This window comes from Theobroma cacao, chromosome 8, assembly GCF_000208745.1.
Source record: "Theobroma cacao cultivar B97-61/B2 chromosome 8, Criollo_cocoa_genome_V2, whole genome shotgun sequence".
NCBI lineage: Eukaryota > Viridiplantae > Streptophyta > Magnoliopsida > Malvales > Malvaceae > Theobroma > Theobroma cacao.
The window spans coordinates 9917657-9942137 of record NC_030857.1 but is presented as its reverse complement, the minus strand read 5'-3'; the positions used below and the strand labels follow the sequence as shown (position 1 = coordinate 9942137).

Here is a 24481-nt window from a genome sequence, read left to right as displayed (position 1 = left end):
GTGAATCTAGATTGTTGGTATTAATTTAATTAGTTAGAAGGGTCAATAAAAGAATAAAACACGCCATTAGATTTGTTTGATCCTTTCCACATTCACCAACGAGTATTTCATCCAAAGGATGAGTTTCTATCTCACACTCTGTGGAGCTAATTATCTGATGAAGTGAATCACATTACCGTTGGAAAGAAAAGATATATAGATACGATTTTACTTTGTGCCATTGCTAGGTTTCAGTGTTCATTTTAGAATATGTTAAACTTGTACAAGCCATTGATAGGCGACTAACCGCAGAAACCAAATCAATTGACCAACGGTGACCTTTCATAGATCAGCTTTTTCAAAGTCTCCCTTCAATACAGAAATGGGATAGGATGCCTACTTTCAGACTTTCTTTTCCCCACATGGAATTTCATACTCAACCAATTAATTCACGATGAGGGCTCTATATCCTCTTTTTGCCTGACTAATCTTTGATAATCTGATGTCATTTTGAGCTCTAAACTTAACTCTGAAGCCATGCATACTCAAATATTGAGTCTTATTTGTATATCAAAAAATAAAATAAAATGAATCGTTGATCATTATTTTTAAGTTATTATTCAAATCTAGAATTTCAAAGTTAAGGTAACTGATCCCACTGAAATATAGGTAACTCCATCCCGGAGAAACTTTGTTTAAAAAGTCTCAAGAATTTTCCACTATCATATGGGATTTTATGTCTAACAATTGTCATCTCTGTCTTTTAATTAATTTATTTAATTCGGTACTACTTTGATCCAAGCTGGTAATTAAAAGTTATTGTATGTTGATGGCAACAACACATGGTTTCAGACCTTCAGCCAACCTTCATTACTAGTTTTAGTAGGCGCTGAAGTGAGAGAAATGCAAACAAGAGAAGCTGGTAGTCAATCAAAGCTCAAGAATGAATACCTTTATTTAGCATATTGATCATACAATAAGAGCATATTCTCGATACCTTATCTGTCTATCTCTAGCATGGCATTTACATAGACCTGAAACGCAAGCACATGCGTCCGCCGTCCATGGCTCTGATTGCAAGCATTTACAAGAAGGAGAATAGTATAGCTCCAACCCGTAGCCCATACACATGCTAGATATTCATTTTATTCAACTATCTTATTTTCTTATTTAATTTAATGCATCCATAAGATAACTAGCACTTAGTTGTGCCCTCCTCTGCCAGTTGTATTGTAGGTAGATAGAAGAGCCCTTCGTCCTGCAAAAGAAAATGATGCTGATCAAATTAGTAAACACCTACTATATAAATATACATGGTTGCCTTTCCTGTTTCCACTTAAAAGAAAGCAAAAGCTGCATAAGATAAAATCATCACCCAATTTTTTTTTTTTTTTACATGATCATTGAGAGGGCAGGAGCAATGATGAAACAAGGTCCAACCTTCATCTCACACGAGAACCTGTGGCCAAGTCTATAAAAATCTGTTTGTTGTCAAAGACTATAACTCCTTTTTTATTGGTCCTTCTAAGTTAAGTGGTCTTTTTGACAATTACAAACCTCACTTATCCAAGAAGAGAGAAAAGACAATTATACAACCTCTAATAGAAGTTGCAATGAATAAGCTGGCAAGAATATACTGATGCACAGAGATTTTAGAATATCAAATTGATCACAAGCAGGTTAGTGTCCCATTATTTTGGGACTAGCAAAATAAGAAGTATGGCTAAAGGCAAATGAAAACTTGTAGAAAATGGCAGTTTCTGACAAACCAAGTTTAAGTTGATATGCTGCATTATCCAGCAAAGCAGTAGCCACCTCTGAGGAAACAAGCAGAAGCACTGCAACAAGAAGCAGCATCAGAATGAGCTCGATGGTCTTAGGGAGAAACATTTTGTTAAATCCTAGAGAATTGAGGAAGAAAACGGTAATTGGCAATGAAGAATATCTTAGTGAGGAGCTTTGGTTCAGACCAAGTATTTATAACCAAAACTTAGAGAACCAGTTGGCATCAGTAGAGTTGAATTCAGGGAAGTTAGCACGTCAAGTTTATGTTTCATTAAGGCTATTGTTGACAATCTGTCAAACAAATTTTATCCTTGAAATGCCGGTCAAGAAACTCCATTTGCTCCCACATGAATTCTATACCCACCACGGCCTTGCCTTCTGGATCACTTTGTTTTACTGGGTCAAAACAGTTGCCCTTAATTTCTGATATCCAATAATTGATCTCCTGTTAAAGCATGGAAATAACGTATGCGGCTTGTAAATGATATTTTTGCAAATGAATTATCATGCAGACACCATATTGTTCGGGACTTACTCAGTAATTTTATTTTCTTTTAATTTCATGTTTATTCTACTTATTATTATTATTTTTTGCTCTTTATTATTAGGCCTTATCTTGTTCTTAACAAATAATTTGCCAATGACCCTGGTCAGACGGTCCATGAAAACAGTCTGGGCTTTGGGCTACTAAGCCCACAAACAGCTAAAAATATAAGGAAACAATGCACAATCGGATCAAACAACACAAAAAATCAAAACAAATCAAAAAAAAAAAAGGAGGAAAGTCTCCTATTGCCGAATTTCCAGAAAAACATTCCCTTTCCAAATTTTCTCCACAATCACGAAAATCACTCAAGAAAAAAATCGAATAAAATCGAATCGAATCGAATCAAGCTAATCTAAAGGGATTTGTAATTACATTAAAGATCTTGAAAAACGATCTATAAAAACCTAGAACACACCAACACAAAAGGGAATTCATTCGATAGAGAAAGAAAGAAATAAGCAACTTAAGCAAACACAACCATTCTCAAGCCTAGAAATCAAAAAAAAAAAAGGTTCTCTTTGGGATTCTCAGTTTGAGAGTGGGTTTCGGCTTAGGAGTTTTGGCAACTTTGGGTGAGGTTCTAATCTATATCTGGGAGTGCCTTTGTGGGTTGGTGTTACGGGAAAAGGAGTTGTGAGTGTCATTTGGTACCTCTGGCAGCAAGGAGGGTGACCAGATAAGGGCGTCGGAAAAGAGATCTTAGAGAAGAGGGAGAGCGAAGAGCGAGGCGGCGACGTGTAGAGGGAGGAGGAAGAAGAAATCGGGCTACGGTTTGTTTAAAAAAGAGAGCTTTTAAACATGTATAAAACGACGTCGTGTCGGAGAAGGAAAGAAACAAGCTGCTGAACGAAAAAAAGAAATCTGGATGTTTCCTTCATGAAAACCAAACGGCTTTCTTTTAAACAAGCATGTTACTTGCTTCTTTTCCATCGTTTACGGCAATCAAAAACATCATGTTGCCTCCCCAATCTGATTCTATTTGTTCATCCAGTTCAAAATTTGGAAATGTGCTTATCACCAACTTATAACTTGAGATCAAGGGGAATAGATTAAAATAAGAGAATGAAGAACTCAAGAGAAAAATGAAAAGATTGATAGGTGAAGCTAGCAAAGATAAAAAAAAAATTGCATATGGAGAAAGAGGCATGGAAAGACATGTTTGAGGGACTAGGAAGCACCTTTGAATCAGTGATTGTTGAGCTTAATATGCTACAAAAAGAAAGTGAATATTTGAGGAACAAAAGGATGCTCTCCAATCTTCTAGTCATGTTTTGAGGCATAAGCTACACATCCAACGAAGAGCTAACCAACTTCTCTTAAGAGAATGTGAGCAACTTGAACAAACCATTCGAGGACTTTAAAGGCATATGACTTAGTCAAGAAAGAAATGTCAATGGCTACAAGCATACGCAAGAATAAGGAATACAAGTGAGGAGTGACGACGTGAATTTTTTAATAAACAAGCCCAAGGGAAGCATCTTGTGAGACAAATCACCAAGGCAATTTTCATGGCAAGAGACATGGCTGATAAGGTGGAAATCCTCAAAGGGAAAGTCTAGCAACCAAAAGCATATGGACAACATTTGCTAAACTTTTTAGACAAGGCATATAACCAATACTGACTAGTTGATCATTTTATTTAGATTGTATTAGGGATGGAAATGGCTGTAAACAATCTTTGAATTTAATAAGAGAACCTTTTCTTGTCAATATTTGTTATGTCATGAATACCTTGAAACACATTCATTCATGTATCATACCTCAAAAATCGTATCTAATTTCTAATCAACGATTTGACAACAAAAATAATACTCACAAGATTAATTTTTAGGATTCAACGCACTAGGATCTTCTTTTGCATTGACCTCTAACTCTGAGTGAGGTTCTTAATGTTTTTGTGTAGATATGATAAGAAAACTAACCTTAACTTTATATACTAAATTCTTAATTCCACTATCATAAGATTTAAAATTTCCTACACAAGTCTACAAACGTAAGCCCACATTTAATATTAGAGCCTAACCTACTTTATTAGATTATATATATTATGGATTATAATATTTTCACATTATCAAGACCAACTAAGTTTAGCTCATTTTAATAAAAAACATATGTCACTTAATCTTATTGACATGAAGTAATGTAGTAGTGTAGCAATGAATAACAACACTTCGTTAATAATCTATTTCATGTGTTGTATTCATTTGTTAGTTATTTTATTCTTTACCATATGTAGCCCAAGCTTGCAGGAGTAATACTTTATGGTTTACTTAATAAACCTATACATTTGCCTTCATGTCTCAAGATCTACTTTCTGTGTCAAAGAAATACCCTTAAGGCAATCAATTTATGCCTATTCTATGCTCAAGGCTAACACATGTCTTTAAATCTATTTACAAATGCAATATAATATTATATATATGTGTGTATGTGTGTATATATATACATATACATATGTATGTATATATACATACATATGTAAATACTTTATGACTGAATATCATTGAATAATCATCATTAATAATAAATCCTAATACATCGTCAAAGGTGTGTTCCAAACAAAATTAAGCATAAAGAATAAAATGATATCAAATCCTCCCACTAACCAAATACATTAAAGAACTCCATAATACCTATGTTATAAATATATCTTTTTAAAATTGACAAGGTATAGTCCCATGGTTAAAGGATGAGCTATCATGTCATCAATCTTAATATGCTTTGTCAAATTATCACGTTTTTTGACAAGTTTTTTAACTATCAATACTTTATCTTTATATGCTTAGCCTTTGTGATACCTCTATTGTTATTAGTGAATATAGTTGTTACATTATTACCATATTACAACTATATGAGTTTAGTAGTAAAGTCAACCATCGATAATTCTTTAATGAGATTTCTTAGCCAAACTGCTTTGTCTAATTGCTTCATAACATGCAACAAGTTTTGCTTGCATAATTGACGAAGTTCACAAGTGTATGTTCTACATTTTTCCAAGATATTGCACCATATGCCAACATAAAAATGTATCTTGATGTGGATTTCCTATCATCTAAATAGTTGACAAAGTCAAAACAAGTATAAGCTACCAACTTAAGATCTTCAACCCTTTGATAAACTAACATGCAATCCTTAGTTTTTTTTAAATATCTCATCACATTCTTTGCAGCTTTCCAATGATCTTTACAAATATTAGACAAATATCTCTCCAAAAGACTTACTACAAAAGAAATGTCAAGCCTTGTGCATAGCCAAGCATACATTAAACTTTTTATTGCCTTAGCATATGGTATTACTTTGTGACTTGATGGGATGCATGAATCTATGCATCAATTTTTCAAAATTTTTCTAAAGTCCAATTCACCCTCCCCTCTTAGACATTCTTGCCATTTATTCTTTGGGCTAACATTTCGAACAAATGGTATCATAGCTTTGGTCTTAAATTTACAAGTTTAAACACCTTAAGTAAATATCCTTGTTAGCTCCAAAATAGGGCATCTAACTCTTACAAAACCAACCTTTGAATAAAGACCTTCAGTTCTAGAGCCTCCACGTTTTTATAATGTAGATTTCTTTATTTAGAGATATAGAATGAATTGCTTCATCATTGCCAAAAATTATCAAGCTTAGAAGCAAATTGAGGATGGTCCATAAAAAATAGAGAAAGACATGGTTGAATGGAATGAACATGATCTAGACTTGATTGAACTCAATGCCAAAGCCATGCACATTATCTTTAATGGACTTGGTGAAAGACAATATAAGGAAGTCCAAAGTTGTGAAAGTTCCAAAGAGATATGGGAAAGCGTAGATGAGCATTATGGACAACCTTTAGAAAGAGAATTAAAAGAAGATGATCTTTTGGATCAAAGTTCAGCAAGCGAAGATAAAGAGTTTAGACAATTTCAAGGCTAAACATCAAGCTATGAGGTAGGTTTTTTTCCCATAAGTCAATTGCCTTTTCAAATAATGAATTGGAAAATGTGTTTGAAGAACTGGCTTTATCAGTTCAAGATCAAAGCTTAAGTAAAAAAAAAGTAAATTTCAAAGCTTAGGATTGAAAATGAATCATTAATGGAGGAAAACAATCAGTTGAAAGTTTCTATTGAAATGCTTCAAAGAAATTATGATCGATGAAAAGAAGAAAACAGAAAATTGAAAATTATTGTGAAAAGAAAATAAAGATAAAAAATTAGAAGTAGGAAGTCTGATAGTACTTTTATTATTTAATTTATATTAAACAATACTTATTTCATGCATATATTTGTCAAGACTAACCTTCAAGGATCTAAAGAAATTTAGATATCAAAAATCAAATGAGAATCTCTGTTATAAGTGTGTTAAAGCAATGAGGAACAAACTCTTGAAAATTGGATGCCTTCTAGTCACACAAACGAAAATGGGTGAATTTTATACCAAAAGTCATTTATTTGTTTAAAATGAGGATTTTGGTTAATTGATTATACTATCTTGAATTGCATTGATTTAGCTTGATTTCTCAAAATTTATGTTTATCTTAATTAAGAAATTGATGTCTTATTATTGCTCAAATATCATGTGCATAATTGTTTGGCTACTATCCCTTAAGTCTTATTAATAAATCTTGATTATGTAAAATTAGTCAAGTGTGATACATGTTATAAATTGCATAATCTTGAAGAAAGTATTGATCTAAAATTGAATATACATTTATATTTGAATTTGAATATATCATCATGCTCATTCTTTTTTAATTCTATTGAGTTTGCTTGATTATGGAAAATTGGTTTGATAAACTTTCCTCTTTTTTTGTGAATTTGATTTCATATTATTTCTTTGAGGAACAATAATTTTTAAGCGTGACCTTGAACATAAAAGGTCTAATGTTAATGATATGATGGTAATATGAGCTTACATGTTTGATTTGCATTATTACCTATTCTAGTAGTCTATTCAAGGAAATTGAGTTTGAAGGTTGATTTTTTTACTTTCTTATGCTAAAGATTAGTTGACTATTTGAACAATTTTGATTTGCACTCTAGAACTTACTTAAATAGTTCAAAATGGTTGATAATGGGTTTAAAAGATTTGAATACATGAATTAGTACTTTAGAACAAAGATAAGTGCATATGAGTAATGTTTGCCATCCTTGAGCTTATAATGAGTTATAAATTGAACAAGCTTGTTTTATAATGAAAATACTTATTAAATTGTTCTCATAGGATGTGTATGTTTACTTGCAATCTTGAATGATCATAAGGGCATTTGTGATACATGATTATACATGATTTAGAAATGACCCTTGACATGCATAAACATGACTCATTATGCTCATTACACATTTCATAAACCATTTAAAGCATAATTGAACAAGATTGAATAACACTGAGCTTATGATTTTGCACAAAATATGTTCAACTCAAATCTTTTATGTTTCTCATGAAAAATGTCTTGGTAATTCTTCATTGATAATGTCAAGCCCAACTCTACAATATGTTTATTATGCCATTCTTACATAAGAATGCATGTTTGCTTACTTGGATACTTCAAAAATTGTTAAAGGACGACAATATACCAAATGGTACAACTAAGTTGAATTAAACCTCGAACTAGTCCAAATAGAGATTTTAAGATGAAATTGAGAATTTTAAAATCTCAGAATGACTTAAAATGGTGATTCGAAGTTCGAGGACCGATTTGGAGTCAAATTGGATTTTTCATGACCTAAGGGTAAAATGGTCATTTTGCCACCTGAGGTTAAAATTGGAATGTTGGAAAAAAATTTTGATCAAGATTGACTATTTAGAACATAATTTGAGTTTGAGAAGTGAAAAATTTTAATTCCGGCATTTTTCGAGCATAAGGGCAAAATTGTCATTTTGCCACCTCCAGGGCAAAATTGTAATTTTACACCACACAACACTTGTCCAGCACATGGATTTTACCCCAATATTATTATGGATAATTGAAGGATTTTATGTGGTGGAGAAAGAAAGCTTAATAGTTAAGAATTTAAAAATAAACCAATGGTAAGGTGACAAGTGTCAAGCTTTTATTTTTTTATTATTTTCCTTATAAATTAGCACAAAACCAGCCCATTTCTCATTCTTATAGCCGACCAAAGCAAGAACAAAGGAAGAAAAGGAAGAACAAAACCCTAGGTGGAAAAATTCAAGAGAAAAGTGTGAAAATTCAAGGAAACAAGTGAAAAAAAAAAAGGTAAGATTTTTCAATTAAGGTTGAGATCTCTCTTTCTTAAGCATTTTTTTCTTATTTTCCATGGTTGAATCACATGATTTCATGATGAATCAGATGATTTCATGATGAATCCCATGCTGGCAGAACACTTAGATGGAGGTTTTGATGCTTGATTTGGTTAGATTTCAATATATTTTAGTGTTTTTAGTTAGTTAGTGATTTATGGTATGAAAAGCCAACAAGAAAAATTCACTTCCTCCCATCACCCATCATTGGCCGAATTCTCCATGTAGAATATTGATGATGATTTTGATTTTATTTCAAGTGATTTGGTTAGGAATTAGTGATTTATGGTGTGAGAATCAAGCTTGAAAAATTATAGTGTTGATGCACCCACCATGGCCGAATTTTTCAAGAGAAAATGTGAGGATGATTTTGTCATATTTCAAGTTATTTAATTTGTGTTTGATGATTTGAAGTATTGTGAGAGAAATGGAATTCTTTGAAGTTGAATTGGACGTATTGACCAATTAATCGGGTGATAGATCGAGTTAGGCCAACACCGCATGTAGACTATGATCCGAACAATTCGCATTCCATATCATGCATTCATATAGAGTTTAGATTAGTTTTATAACGGTTTAGCACCAATGTGGTATATTGCTTGATTTTGCATTATGTCTAGGTGGTGAATCCTCCGAAAAAGGACAAAGAAATTGCACCCAAGGATCAATAGTCAGAGTACTCCAAAATTCAAACTCCTGATACAGTGAGTAACCTTATTATCATCTTAATTATCTAAAGTGGTTTTATTCGATTTTGTGATTTTATGAAAAATAAGTTTAAATAGTAAATCTTATGTTTTATAAGCAAAATGTGATTAAATGAAATGATTTTATAAAATTGTCTTGAAATTGAAAGATGGTTTTGAAAATGGAGTAATTGGAGACTAATTGTTGTGTTATAAATCATGGTTTGAATTGAATGGCTTATGATAATACTGGCATGAATGGTTGAATTGGTAAATGTGCTGAAAATGTATGAACTGTTGATTGGCCTTGAGAGGCTGTAAAATAAAATAATTGTCATGTCATGCTGTTGAATTTTATTGAATTGGTGCGTTATAATTGGTTGCTGCAGTGGACAGGTTCCATGGACCAGCCTATTAGAGGGGCACGATAACCCTATTATATTCATACCTCAGTATGAGAGGCACGGTTGGATAACTCCTGAGGTTCAAACTTTAGAGTTCACTTCACTCCAAACCACCACATGAGGGTGAACTCAGCCAACGCCAAAGAACGGCTATGTTTTCAAAATAAAAACATGATTTATGCGTACATGACTTTTAACAGCCTTGGCAGACTCGGTTAAGATAGCCCTTGACCAAGGTATCCCTGATAACTGAGTATGAGAATGATTTTAGCATGAGCCAAACTTTTCAGGAAATCATAAGCCTCATTGTTTATTTTGGTGGAATGAATCTATTTTATCTTATTAAAATGAGTTCGAAATGCTGAGAATCATTTTTATGCTAATCTATTTTATTTGTCTCCATTTACTCAGCTTTAGATATTTTAGATGGTATTTGTTTACTCACTAAGATTATATAATCTCACCACCCTCCTTTTCACCCATTTCAGGCTCAGGATAGTCGGTAGATAGCTCACTTTGTTGAGGGCTACAATTGGACTTGCATCCTCAAAAACTGTAGGTTTACCGCTTTTGATAGTTTTGATCGTTCGTGGGCCCATGTGTCACTGTAAATTAAATTTTATACTTTGGTTATCTGTATTACAATATGCATGAATTTATTTAGCTTTTACACTATAAAAATTATTTACCGGTAATTCTATAATTATTGTTTTATAAGAAAATAGAATATTTTATTGAATATTTTTATTATATTCAAATAGTTATAATTTCACTTTAAATGAATGTTTTAGATATCTAAACTTATTTTTGATTATGAAACATGTGTTTTCCACTTGCATACTACATTTTTAGCTAGTTTTGAGATTTTAGTAGGAAAAATGACCAAAATGCCCCTGTGAGACAGAAATTATTTTTTTTATTGATTTAAGTTGGAAATAGCTTAAAATCTTTTAAATCATGATATTTGGTAATAGTTACTTACAGGGGAAATGAGAAACTGATATTAAAGCCTTGCAGGGTTCCGGTTGACATTCCGAGTAATGAGTGTCGATCGAGATACCGCAGCGGTTGTCACGGGCTCGTGGGGAGTACCGGGTCATGACAGATAATGACATTTTCTTGATGTGAAAATTCTCCTTGAATTGATAGTTTCTTATACAATTTGGAAAATATTTCTTGAAATGCTTGCTTGACAATAATTTGGTATAATGCTTGATAAATGAATAGTTAATGATTAAGAGTGCTTAATGATATTCAATTGATATTTAATGATATGGTCTTATTGTGAATATTTCTCCTTGAATTATTATTCTTTTTAAATGAATTGGAGAATTCTTTTGAAATCATTAACATTTCTTGGTTGACAATGCTTGATGATACTTAATGATTATGCTTAATGAAAATTGAAGATTGCTCATTGACGCTTGAAAATGATTAGGAATGATGCTTGATAACTATTGATACCTTGAACATACCTAGAAACTACCCTGCACATATATCTTGAAAATATGAATAAATGATTTATATGTTGAATATCCTTTTAATGCTCATACGTATCTAATTCCATGGACACTTGAGTAATAGATGAATATATTGAATTTCTACTTAAATACTTATTTATTCTAAGTTTATGATTTCTTTCTTAATAATTAGTCTTGCATAGACATTACGTTCTTATGTTGACGAAAGGGGGAGTTTATCATCAACATCTATCAATTTGGTATTATGAGCACTTGAGATCTTCAACAAGAAGTTATGGTGAAATTTCAACATTTGTTGTTCTCCATTATTGATAATATCCTTTTCAAACCAAATTAATATTGTGCTCTATATTGCTTCTCGCTTATGCTTGAATGATGAATTGCATAATTTGTATCAAACCTAAAGCTTTCTCAATTGGCATCTAGCTTTAAGTTACATTAAACTTGATGTTACATTCTCTCACTTAAGCTTTAAATGAATCATATCTCTCTTAAATATGTTTGAGCTTTGCAAATTGATATGCTTGGTATGCTTCAAGTGGTTTCAAAATGGGGAGCTTTTATTAGAGTTTTACCAATTAATTCAATGGGCTTAAAATGATTTTGTCCCTTAAAATTGATTTTATACTTATTTACTTTTACAAAATGGGAGTTTTTACTTATATCTATCATTTGGTATATTAAGCCTTGGATTGATCTTTAAAAGTTGATAATTGATAATCATATTTTATAGAATTATTTTAGTCTCATTTTGTTCTTAAATGATAGTTAACTCCTTAATTTTTAATTAGAATTTAGTTATTTTTTAGTTGTTTTTCTAATTAGTTTGTTTTTATTGAGTTGTTTTAACTTTATGTTTATTTATTTTAATTTGGCTATTATTTATTAGTTTTTATGCTTTTGTAGGATTTAAAAGAATAAGGCTTAATTTTGAAAAGAAATGTGTTTGAAGGACTCAGAATCCTGCTCTTCTATGCTTCAGTTTTTAGGCCATAACTCTCAACCCAAAGGTTCAAATGATGCAAGTCTTAAACTATTGGAAAGCTGAGAGATAAAGCTACAAATTTCATGAAGATTACTTTGCCAAGTTCTGCCTAGAAGATAGAGAAAATCATGTTGGAAGATGATTAAATGTAATGTTACAAGAATGGCAATTTGAAGGGTGATATTTGATATTTTGGCCTCGTAACACTTCTTAGCCCATAAGTTGAGTCATTGGGCTAAACTATGTTTAGTTTAGGGAACTTTAGGTCAGAGTTATTAGTGAAGCGTGGAGAGCAAGGCTACAAATATTTGTTTTGTCTTCTTCCTTAGCTTTGTTTTCCTTGTTACTCTCAATGGTCGAACTTCATATATTTTTATTTATCTTTGCAATTATAAGTAGCTAATTTTTTTTTCTAGAATTGCAATTAAACTCACATGTAATCTAAATTTTTAATCTCTTTCTTGTTTATTCTCAATGGAATTGAATTGTTTATTCCAATTTATCTTTAATGCTTTAAATTGCTTAGTTATGAATTAAATTGATCTAAGAACTTAAAAAAAGATAGGAAAGAGAGTTTAGTGCAGACTAAAATTAGAATAGCATACGATCATATTAATTGATTTGTGTATAGGATAGGGAGATACTTATATTCCATGTGTAGCTAGAATTAGAGCTTGAACTTAATGAATATGTTTTAATTTCAATTCACATAGGGATATAGTGTTTTGATTAAAATAGATATTTTTATAAGATGAGTCAGGGGACCTTTATAAATAATTAAGAACTTTAGGTTAGCAATTTAACCCATTGAAATAAGTTAAGAAAGAGAAGCAAGATTTAAATGAAATGTGAGGGATATTGTAATTCTAGGCTTATTTCTATTGAGTTTTATCAAATTTTTTTTGCCTTGATTTTTTATTCTTGGTAATTAGTTTTGTTCATTTTAGTTTAAACAATTATTTGATTTTAGACCATTTGGATAAAATTAAATTATGCTAATTTTAATACTTGGTAAAATTTTTAAAATAATTCTTTATGGGATCGATACTCTATTTGCCATTGTACTATCTTTGTGATACGTATACTTGCGTGAGTACAAAATTAAACAACAATAGTGGAGCTAAATCTTACTGACGTTATAATTTATGTGCTTATTGAACATCTTTATGCTTACCTTCCTTGAACTTCATGAATGCTATGTACACATTTTGACTTCAAGCATTTATATCTATATATGTGGCATATTTGATTTTAATGCCTCAATACTTGGTCATAGTTGAGCGGTTAAATGGATCTATGCATGACTTGATGGCTTGTGACCTTATTGTCTATTGAACTTAATTGTCTTAATGCTCACATTTCTACACCTTTTGGAAGTTTTATTTATAGGAAGAAGATTAAAGAATATGTATGTTGTATTTCTTGAAGATCTTGAAATGAATTGTGAGATGTGTTTAGTGGCAAATGCTAAAAATGATAGCTGACTATGGCATGAAGACTGGGACATGTAAGCATGCATACTATGTCAAAATTAATTAAGAAAAATCTAGTTGTTAAACTGCCAGATATAAAATTTGAAAATGATAAAATATGTGTTGCTTGCCAATTAGGAAAACAAGTTAGAACATCCTTTAAAACTAAGAAGATTGTGTCAACATCTAGACCTCTTGAATTACTGCACATTGATCTATTTGGTCTAATAAGTACAACTAGTCAAGGAAGAAAATCGTATGGCTTTGTAATAGTTGATGACTACTCTAGGTATACTTGGGTTTATTTTCTTGCTCATAAGAATGATGTTCTACCAACATTAATAAGTCATTGTAGGAAAGTTAAGAATGAAAAAAGACTAGCTATAGTTAGTATTAGAACTGATCATGGAGGAGAATTTGAAAGTGATGAATTTAAGAAATTTTGCAATGAAAAAGGGTTGGATCATAATTTTTCTGCACCTAGAACACCCCAGCAAAATGGAGTTGTAAAAAGGAAAAATCGAACCTTAAAAGAAATGGCTAGAACTATGCTATGTGAAAATAACCTACCAAAATATTTTTGGTCTGAGGCAGTGAACACAGTAGTGTATATACTTAATAGAGTCTCAATTAGAGCCATGATATCAAAGACTCCATATGAACTTTACAAGGGTAGAAAACCAAATATTTCACACCTTAAGAGTTTTGGTTGTAAATGTTTTTTGTTAAACAATGGAAAATAGTTCTTAGGTAAGTTTGATGCAAAGAGTGATGAGGCAATATTTTTAGGATATGTATTAAACTCAAAAGCTTATAAAGTTTTCAACAAAAGAACTTTAACTGTTGAAGAATCAATCCATGTAGTTTTTTATGAGTCCAATGCCTTACAAAATGAAATTCATGTTGATGATGATGATGTAGAGATCCTAGAAAAGCAAATGCAAGAAATGAGCTTAGAGAACAATAAGAATAATGAAGAAAGCTCACTTAGAAGAGAAAATAAAACTCCACCTCTAGAAAATTTACAAAGAACAGAAATTCAACATAGTGATCTTCCAAGGAGTTGAAGATATGCAAAAGACCATCCACAAGAACAAATCATAGGTGACATTTCTCAATGGGTTAAGACTAGGAGAGCAACAAGAGAGACTTGTGAGTTTTCAGCTTTCATATCTCAAATTGAGCCTAAGACATTTGAGGAAGTAGAAAAAGAGGAAAGTTGGATATTGGCCATGCAAGAGGAACTTGATCAATTCCAAAGAAACCATGTGTGGTTATTAGTCTCTAGGCCTTTAAACCACCCTATTGTTGGAACAAAATGGGTGTTTAGAAATAAGGTAGATGAGCAAGGAAATGTAGTTAGAAATAAAGCTAGGTTAGTAGCCCAAGGATACAACCAAGAAGAAGGAATTGACTATGATGAAACTTTTGCACCAGTTGCTAGGATTGAAACCATAAGGTTGTTGTTTGCTTTTGCATACTCTATGAATTTTAAATTGTACCAAATGGATGTAAAGAGTGCATTTTTAAATGGATTCATTCAAGAAGAAGTGTATGTTTAACAACCACCAGGATTTGAATACTATGAAAAACCAGATCATGTTTTAAACTTCATAAAGCCTTGTATGGATTGAAACAAGCTCCAAGAGCTTGGTATGAGAGGTTGTCAAAATTTTTTGTTGAGAAAGGTTATGTTAGAGGTAACATTGATACAACTTTATTTATCAAAAAATACTTAAATGATTTAATTGTTGTTCAAATTTATGTGGATGACATTGTGTTTGGTGCAACTAATGAGGCTTTATGCAAGAATTTTGCCAAAAAGATGCAAGGTGAATTTGATATGAGCATGATAGGTGAGCTGAAGTACTTTCTTGGCCTTCAAATCAAACAAAGTAATATAGGAATCTTCATCAACCAAGAAAGATACACTCAAGACATGCTAAAAAAGTTCAATATGCTAAAGCTAAAATCAATTTGTACATAAATGAGTCCATCCACCAAACTTGATTTAGATGAAAAAGGAAAGGATGTTGATCAAAAGCTCTATAAAGATATGATCAGATCATTACTCTACTTAACAGCAAGCAAACCAAATATTCAGTTTAGTGTGTGTTTGTGTGCTAGATTTCAGTCACAACCTAAAGAATCACACTTAACTGCTGTTAAAAGAATTTTTAGATACGTCTTAGAAACAAAAACCTTAGGAATATGGTACTCTAGAGAATCATTATTTAATCTTGTAGGCTATTCGGATGCAGACTTTGTAGGAAGCAAAACTGATAGAAATAGCACTAGTGGAACATGACAATTTTTAGGAAGTATGCTAGTATCCTAGTCAAGTAAGAAACAAAATTCTGTAACACTCTCTACAGCTGAAGTAAAGTGTTTTTCCTTAGGTAGTTATTGTGCTCAGATTTTGTGGATCAAACAACAACTAAGAGATTTTGGAATAACAATACATAATGTACCAATTTTCTGTGATAACACAAGTGCAATCAATATATCTAAAAATCTTGTGCAGCATTTTAGGACTAAGCACATTGAGATTAGGCACCACTTTGTTAAAGACCATGTAGTGAAGGGTGATATTAAAATTGAATTTGTGAATACTTTGCATCAATTAGCTAACATCTTTACCAAACTTCTAAATGAATATAGATTTTGTAAAATTAGAAGAAATTTAAGAATGATTAATATGCAGTAGCTGTAGGTAAAATTTTTGACTCATTCACATTAAACAGAAGGCACTTAGTCAATAAAGAGCATTTTGTCTCATTAAATAACAAGACTCAGTTAAGTTAAAGCAGGAGGAATAAAATAATAGAAGAAACTGCCTACCGAGAAATAAAATAAAGAAGGAAAACCACCCAAACCAAAAATAAAATTAGGAGGCAATTTTTGAATTTTGAAGGAGGAGTTACCAATTACATTTAAATAGTGGGAGTCAGATAGTTTTTTCTTTTAGAATTAAACTGTTCACAACCTATTTTCTTTACACTCTCTCTGTGTTGAAATCAACGCTTGAAATTGAAACCCTCACCTCTCAACCTTTCGAAAACCTGAGTCCAAAATCATTCAAACTAAATGATGAAATTAGGAAAATCTCAAGGACTTTTGGAGAAGAAAAAAGGCAAACGGCCAATGGAAGAAAGTCTGGAAGCTGAAATACTGAAGAAAAAGAAGAGGATTGAGTCGCGACTTGTAAGTAAAAAATCTGAAGAATCGAAGAGCCACAAATCTAAAAAAAAAGCAAATCGCACAAGAAAGGTATTACTTCATCTTCTAAATTCAAAAATAAAGTACATGAAAAGAGATTTAGGAAAATAAAGAATGCACCTATTGCTTGTGGAAAATATATTGACTAAGAAAGCTTCAATGAAATGTCTGAAATCCTAAAAAGTTTATCAAATTATTTTGAAGAGTTAAAATGGAAGGAATTCAACACATTTAGAAACTGATCATACAGTGCTAATTTAGTCAAAGAATTCTAATTAAGTATAGTTGTTGACAAGGATGAACTGGAAGATCCTGTTGATTATTCTGATGAAGGTCTGAATGTGTTTTTGAATGAGAAAGAATTACTATCACTACTGCAGATTTAAGGGAACTTCTTAAAATAGAGTGTAATGAGGGAGAATTTGATTTCCTTGAGAAGTATGACCCTTCATCCCTGTGGGAAGTTATCACAAGGAAGAAGAAAAGTATTCCTCCAAGAATAATGTCGGGCTTATCACAAGTCCTCAAATAAGGATTCTACATTACTTTGTTGTTGCTAATCTTCATGGCAGGAGTGGAAGCTTGAGCTACATTAGCCTCCAAGATTTATGGCTAATGGAACATGCTTTTAGTCGTGTTGCACTTAATCTGAAAAGATTTATGATTGAAAGAATGAGGGGAGCATGCAGACTGGAGAAGATAAACTTGCCTTATGAAAATATCATCACTTCTCTAGTGCAGAAGAAAGGAATTTGAGTTCTAGATATGAAGCAGACAAGGTTAAAACCAGAGACCAAACCATTTATCTAGGAAGCTTGCCTAAAAAAGGGTACAAACTTGATGGAGAAAGATACATTAAAACCCCTAAGGCTGGTCTAGGAAAAGAATCCTCCTTACCTGCTCAACCAAAGGCAACACCTTTTCAATTCTCAAATGAAGTAATCTTTAATCTGCTAATGAGAATTGATGGGAAACTCACAGATTAAGGAGCAAGAATTCAGAAAATTGAAGAAAGGTTAACAGAAATGGAAAGCAAAATGAAAGGAAAAGAAAAAATGCCATCTGAACCAGTTTCCACAGACAATTCTGCAACTCCTAGCCTAGGTCCAGTAGGACAAGAAGCTAAAGTGCAAGCTAAAGGTCATGAACTTGAGGTGGAACAACCGAGAAAATCCCCCTCACCTAAGCCTCAAGACAAAGAAGAATCAGTACAAGGAATTGAGGTGCTTGGATCGCTTAATGAAAATCCTCCCACTGAACCCCAACCTCAACCAGAACCTTAACCATCTCCTCCACATTCTGAAGACGTTTCAATCATGGACTTTTCCATCAAATAGTTCAAGAGGAGCAAGCTAAGAAAAAGGCAACTAAGGCAAAAGCTCAATAAGCAGCATCTGCATCAGCTCTTATTGCAGAAGGGAAACTTGAAAAAGGAAAAGCAAAAACCACTACTGCTCCCCAAGTCAAGTTCAAACCACTTGGCATGGGCAAGAAAACAATGGCAACTAAAACGAAGTTCATCAAAATGAGGAAATCATCTAGATTGGTTGAGAAAGCCAAGCCAGCACCAATCTTTTTTCCTCAAAACCCTTTTGAGATTTCATCCCCTGAACAATCCTAAAAAAAATCACCACCTTAACCCTCTTCTCAACCAAAATCCTCTCCTCAACCTCTCAATGTCAAATACTACACTGATGATGAGTCCTCTTCCTCATCCTCCTCAGAAAGTTATTAGAAGCTGATGATAACAAAAAAGGGGAGAAGTATAGCAAAGACCTTAGGGGAGAAAGGAAGTAAAAACTGTCTAGGGGTAGTTTCGAAACATTAACTGTTATTTTTTGGTAATTTACTATTTATGCCATGTTGGCAATTGAACATTTAAATTTAACCTTGTTGTTTATGCTTTTGTGTGTGAAATGGGATGCTAATATGTTTATGTTACATGGCTACTGATAATTAAATATCTAACGATGTCTTACTATCTATGGTATTTTAACTGCTGCTGATAAAAATATGGTGCTATACTGATATTGGGATGGTATATTGATGCCTAATTTTTATTATGACACTGTGAATGGTGTTGGCTCCATTAGTTTTTAATGATAATTAAACATTCTCATTTATTTGTGTCTAATGCCTTTACTTAAGTGTGCAGAAAATTAATGCATGAATTTAACAAATCAATCTTTCAAAGTAAATATTAAAAGAAAAATGTGATAAAAATAACGAGATATGACTGCCTAACAAGGAGGAAGCTCATTAGTGAAGCAAGGAAGAATGTTGGTTCACCAAGTTTCAAATTGAAGGAATGGCAAGATAAAGAGTTTGAGAAACAGAACCAACTTAGTCAACCAAGTCAATCGACGAAGTGCTTTCTGCCAGAATCTACCACCTGAAACAAAACTAACTTAGTCGACCAAGTCAGTCAACTAAGAGCTCTCTGTCTGCAATTTGAACCAGAGCACTGAAAGACATATTAATGGCTAGAACTCATCCTCAACTGTTTCCAACAGACATAAAACTACCAAATTGCCATCAGAGTTGCATCTCCAAGTATAAAAAGGTATTTCAACAATTAGAAACAAGTTTTTTAGCAGTCTTGAACAAGATTTGAGCTATCAAAAGTTGAAAAAACCAGAAAATCTTCACTGCACTTGTTTGCACTTAAACGCCTATTCGTTGCTTTTGTATTTTGCACTCAATCTTGCACCATTCAGATCAACCAGTGATCATAGGGACTTTCTTTTACTAATCTTCTTGTATTCTTAGAGTGAGGGTGTCACTCTAAGGGGTTATTCAAGCTTAGGATAGCTTGATTGTTGTAGGTTGTGGTTGAGCCTTGGAAAACTACTTGGGGTTTTAGTTTAACCCGTGAAAAACTAGTGTAAAAGGTTTTGGCTGAGCCTTGTAAAAGCCATTGTAAAGCTTAGTGGAAGCTTGTGAATTTCACAAGATTCTTAGTGGATTATTGGGAAAATCCTTGGTTGAATAATCAACGTAGTGGATATAGGTCTTAGACCGAACCACTCTAAATTGTTGTACATCCTGTGCTCTGTTTTTATTTTCCTAAGTTCTGAAAATTAGTTTTCAATATTGTTAAGAGCCAAATTGTGTTATTCACCCCCCTCTAACACATATTATCGGGACCAACAAGTGGTATCAGAGCTAGTTCCCTGTTATTAAGCCTTAACATCCTTAGGGTAGACACAAATGGCTCTAGAAAATTTTGTTGATGTTGAGGGTTAATGCATAAATATGCCTTCTCTATTTAATGAATCAAACTATTCTTATTGGAGCACTAGAATATCCATTTATGTTAAGGCTTATGAGTATGAGATATGAGAAGTTATTACCGATGGTTCTTTCATTCCTATGATCACTAATTCGGTCAATGGTAAGAAAACTTCCAAAGATAGAAATAAATGGACAAAAACTGAAATGAGGAGAGCACAAATCAATTCTAAGGCCATGCACACTCTTATTTGTTCACTTGATTATAGAGAATATGATAAAGTGTCCATATGCAAAAGTGCCAAGAAAATTTGGCAAAAATTAGAAAAGTTATATGGAGAAACAAAGATGCAAAAGGATGAAACGCCAAAGAAAAACAAAAAATCAAAAAAGCTAATAATGGCTGCAACATGGTCAGATAGTGATGCTTCAAGCTCAAATGTTGAAGAAGAAAAAGCTGAAGAAAGAGCAAAGCTGTGTTTGATGGCAAGGGATGATGATGAATCCAAGGTATCTTCAACCCCTTGTGATATTTCTATTGATGAACTGCAAGAAGAATATGAATCTCTCTATAATGAGTTTGAAAAACTTGCTTCAAAATATAAAAACTTGAAAAGAAAAACTGCATCTCTTGAGATTGATTTGCAAAAGATAAGGCATGACTTCAACTCTGTTTTTGAGCAAAAAAATTTTCTGCAAATTGAACTGGAACATTCAAAAACAAATTTTGAAGTTATGAAATTAGAGCTAGACAATAGAACTGAAGCTTTGCAAAATGCAATAGATGAAAATGTTGCTTTTAAGAATTTAAGTAAAGAATCACCACAAAGGAGCATAAATTTCAAAAGAAATGCAAATGACTTTTCCTCTTGATGCTATGTTTGTGATAAACTTGGTCATTTATCTTAAAACTGCTATAGAAGAAGAAACACACAGAAAATAAAAATGATTTAGGTTCCAAAAGGATCCTACATTGCTACTAACCTTCAATGACCCATCAAGGTATGGGTACTTATTAAGAAAAATTGAGAATTTGTGTTGTAGGTTGAGCTGCACTTAAAGAAGACATGTTCAAGAGCTCAATTCAAGAAGAAACAGCCTTTGTACATGGACAGTGGCTGCTCACGACACATGACAAGAGATGAAATGTTATTTGCTCAATTGGACAAAAGAAAGGGAGGTACCATATCCTTTGGTGATGATTCAAAAGGTAGAATTTATTAGTCATGTATTGTTAGTGAAGGGTCTAAAGCATAATTTATTGAGTATTAGTCAATTATGTGACAAAGGATTTAAAGATGTTTTGACTCAAACAAGTGTAAAGTAATAGATATAGGTACAAACGAAGTCTCATTTATAGGAAAAAGATTGAAAAATATTTATGTTGTCTTTCTTGAGGATCTTGAAATAAATAATGAAATATGTCTTGTTACAAATGCTGAAAATGACAGCTGGTTATGGCATAGGAGATTAGGACATGTTAGCTTGCATACCATGTCAAAATTAATCAAGAAAAATCTAGTTCTTGGGTTGCCAAATATAAAATTTGAAAACGACAACATACGTGATGCTTGCCAACTAGGAAAACAAGTTAGAGCATCTTTCAAGTTTAAGAAGATTGTGTCAACATCTAGACCTCTTGAATTGCTTCATTTTGATCTATTTGGTCCAATAAGCACAACTAGTTTAGGAGGAAAATCTTATGGTTTGTAATAGTTGATGACTATTCTAGATATACTTGAGTTTATTTTCTTGCTCATAAGAATGATACTTTATCAGCTCTCATAAGTCATTGTAGAAAAGTAGAGAATGAAAAAGGACTAGCCATAGTTAGCATAAGGAATGATCATGGAGGAGAATTTGAAAATGATGAATTTGAAGAATTTTACAATAAAAAAAGGTTAGATCACAATTTTTCTGCACCTAGAACACCCCAGCAAAATGGAGTTGTAGAGAGGAAAAATCGAACCTTAAAAGAAATGGCTAGGATTATGCTGTGTGAGAATAACTTACCAAAATATTTTTGGGCTGAGGCAGTGAACACAGTAGCTTATATACTTAATAGAGTTTCAATAAGACCCATGATATCTAAAACACCTTATGAACTTTACAATGGTAGGAAACCAAATATTTCTCATCTTAGGAGTTTTGGTTGTAAGTGCTTTGTATTGAATAATGGAAAGCAGCTTCTAGGGAAGTTTGATGCAAAGAGTGATGAAGCAATATTTTTAGGATATGCATTAAGCTCAAAGGCTTATAGGATTTTTAACAAAAGGACCTTAACCGTTGAAGAATCAATCCATATAGTTTTTGATGAATCAAATGCTTTACAAAAGGAAATTCATGATGATGATAATGATGTAGTAATCCTTGAAAAGCAAATGAATGAAATAAGCTTAGAAAACAACAAAAATAATGAAGAAAGCTCACCTAGAAGAGAAAATAAAACTCCATCTCTACAAAATCTGTAAAGAGTAGAAAATCAGCATAATGATCTTCCAAGGAGCTGAAGATTTGTAAGAGACCACCCACAAGACCAAATAATAGGTGACATCTCACAGAAAGTTAGAACTAGGAATACAACAAGAGAAACTTATGAGTTTTCAGCTTTTATATCTCAAATTGAGCCTAAAAATTTTGAATAAGCTGCAAAATAGGAAAGTTGGATAATGGCCATGTAAAAAGAACTTGACCAATTTACAAGAAATAATGTATTGTCATTAGTACCTAGACCTTCAAATCACCCTATTGTTGGCACTAAATGGGTGTTTAGAAATAAGGTAGATGAGCAAGGAAATGTAGTTTGAAATAAAGTTAAATTAATGGCACAAGGTTACATTCAAGAGGAAGGAATAGATTATGATGAAACCTTTGCACCCGTAGCTAGAATTGAGGCCATAAGGTTGCTGTTAGCCTTTGCATGCTTTATGAATTTCAAATTGTACTAAATGGATGTAAAAAGTGCATTTTTAAATGGAATCATTCAAGAGGAAGTGTATGTTGAACAGCCACCAAGTTTTGAAGATGTTGAAAAACCTGATCATGTTTTCAAACTTCATAAAGCCTTGTATGGATTGAAACAAGCTCCTAGAGCTTGGTATGAAAGGCTTTCAAAATTTCTAGTTGAAAAAGATTACATTAGAGGCAGCATTGATACTACATTATTCATTAAAAGACACTTAAACAATTTAATTATTGTACAAATATATGTGGATGATATTGTATTTGACGCAACTAATGAGGTGTTATGCAAGAACTTTGCTAAAGAAATGCAGGGTGAATTTGAGATGAGCATGATGGGAGAGTTGAAATACTTTCTTGGTCTTCAAATTAAGCAAAGTGAGGATGGAATCTTCATCAACCAAGAAAGATACACTCAAGATATGCTCAAAAAGTTTGAGATGCTAAAACTGAAACCAATTTCCACACTAATGAGTCCATTCACAAGACTTGATCTTGATGAAAAAGGAAAGAATATAGATCAAAAACTATATAGAGGTATAATCGGTTCACTACTTTACTTAACAGTAAGCAGACCAGATATTCAGTTTAGTGTGTGTTTGTGTACTAGATTTTAGTCACAACCTAAAGAATCACACCTAACAGCTGTTAAGAGAATTTTTAGATATCTCATAGACATTCAAGGACTAGGAATATGATACTCTAGAGACTCAACTCTTAGCTTAGTTGGATATTCAGATGCTGACTTTGCTAGCAGCAGAACTGACAGGAAAAGCACTAGTGGAACATGCCAATTTTTAGGAAGCATGCTTGTGTCTTGGTCCAGCAAGAAGCAAAATTAAGTAGCTTTGTCAACAGCCGAAGCAGAGTATATATCATTAGGTAGCTGCTGTGCACAAATTCTTTGGATCAAGCAATAATTAAAAGACTATGGAATAACTATGCATAACGTACAAATATACTATGATAACACAAGTGCAATCAATATATCAAAAAACCTTATGCAGCACTTTAGGACAAAACACATTGAAATTAGACACCATTTTATTAGAGACCATGTAGTGAAAAATGATATTAAGATAGAGTTTGTGAACACTTTACATCAATTAGCAGACATTTTTACCAAACCTCTGAATGAAGATAGATTCTGTGAGATTAGAAGAAATTGAGGGATGATTAGTATGAAGGAATTATACGAAAACCTTTGGCTCTCACATAGAAAACAGAGTGCATTCAATCAACTAAGGAAATCTTAGTTAACTAAGAGTGGTCTGACAACATTAAATAATAAGACTCAGTCTGTTTAGAGAAAGAAGAGTAAAATGAGGTAAAAATTAGGTTTACCAGGTGCAAAGAGAATGAAGAAAAACTACCAAAGGTAAATAACCAATATTTTAGAGGGAAATTTGAAGTTATTAAGAAATAAAAGTAGGGCAGTACTTAAGGGAAGGTTAACAGTTTTTCTAAGAAATAACTACTGACAACCTC

General features: G+C 32.5%; 1 long non-coding RNA gene across 1 annotated transcript; it reads right to left on the bottom strand.

Annotated features, from left to right (window-relative positions):
- LOC18592561 lies at nucleotides 900-1947 on the bottom strand. Its single transcript, XR_001928998.1, has 2 exons — nucleotides 1749-1947; nucleotides 900-1237 (listed from the first exon to the last, which is right to left on the bottom strand). It is a non-coding gene; the product is annotated as an uncharacterized LOC18592561 (long non-coding RNA).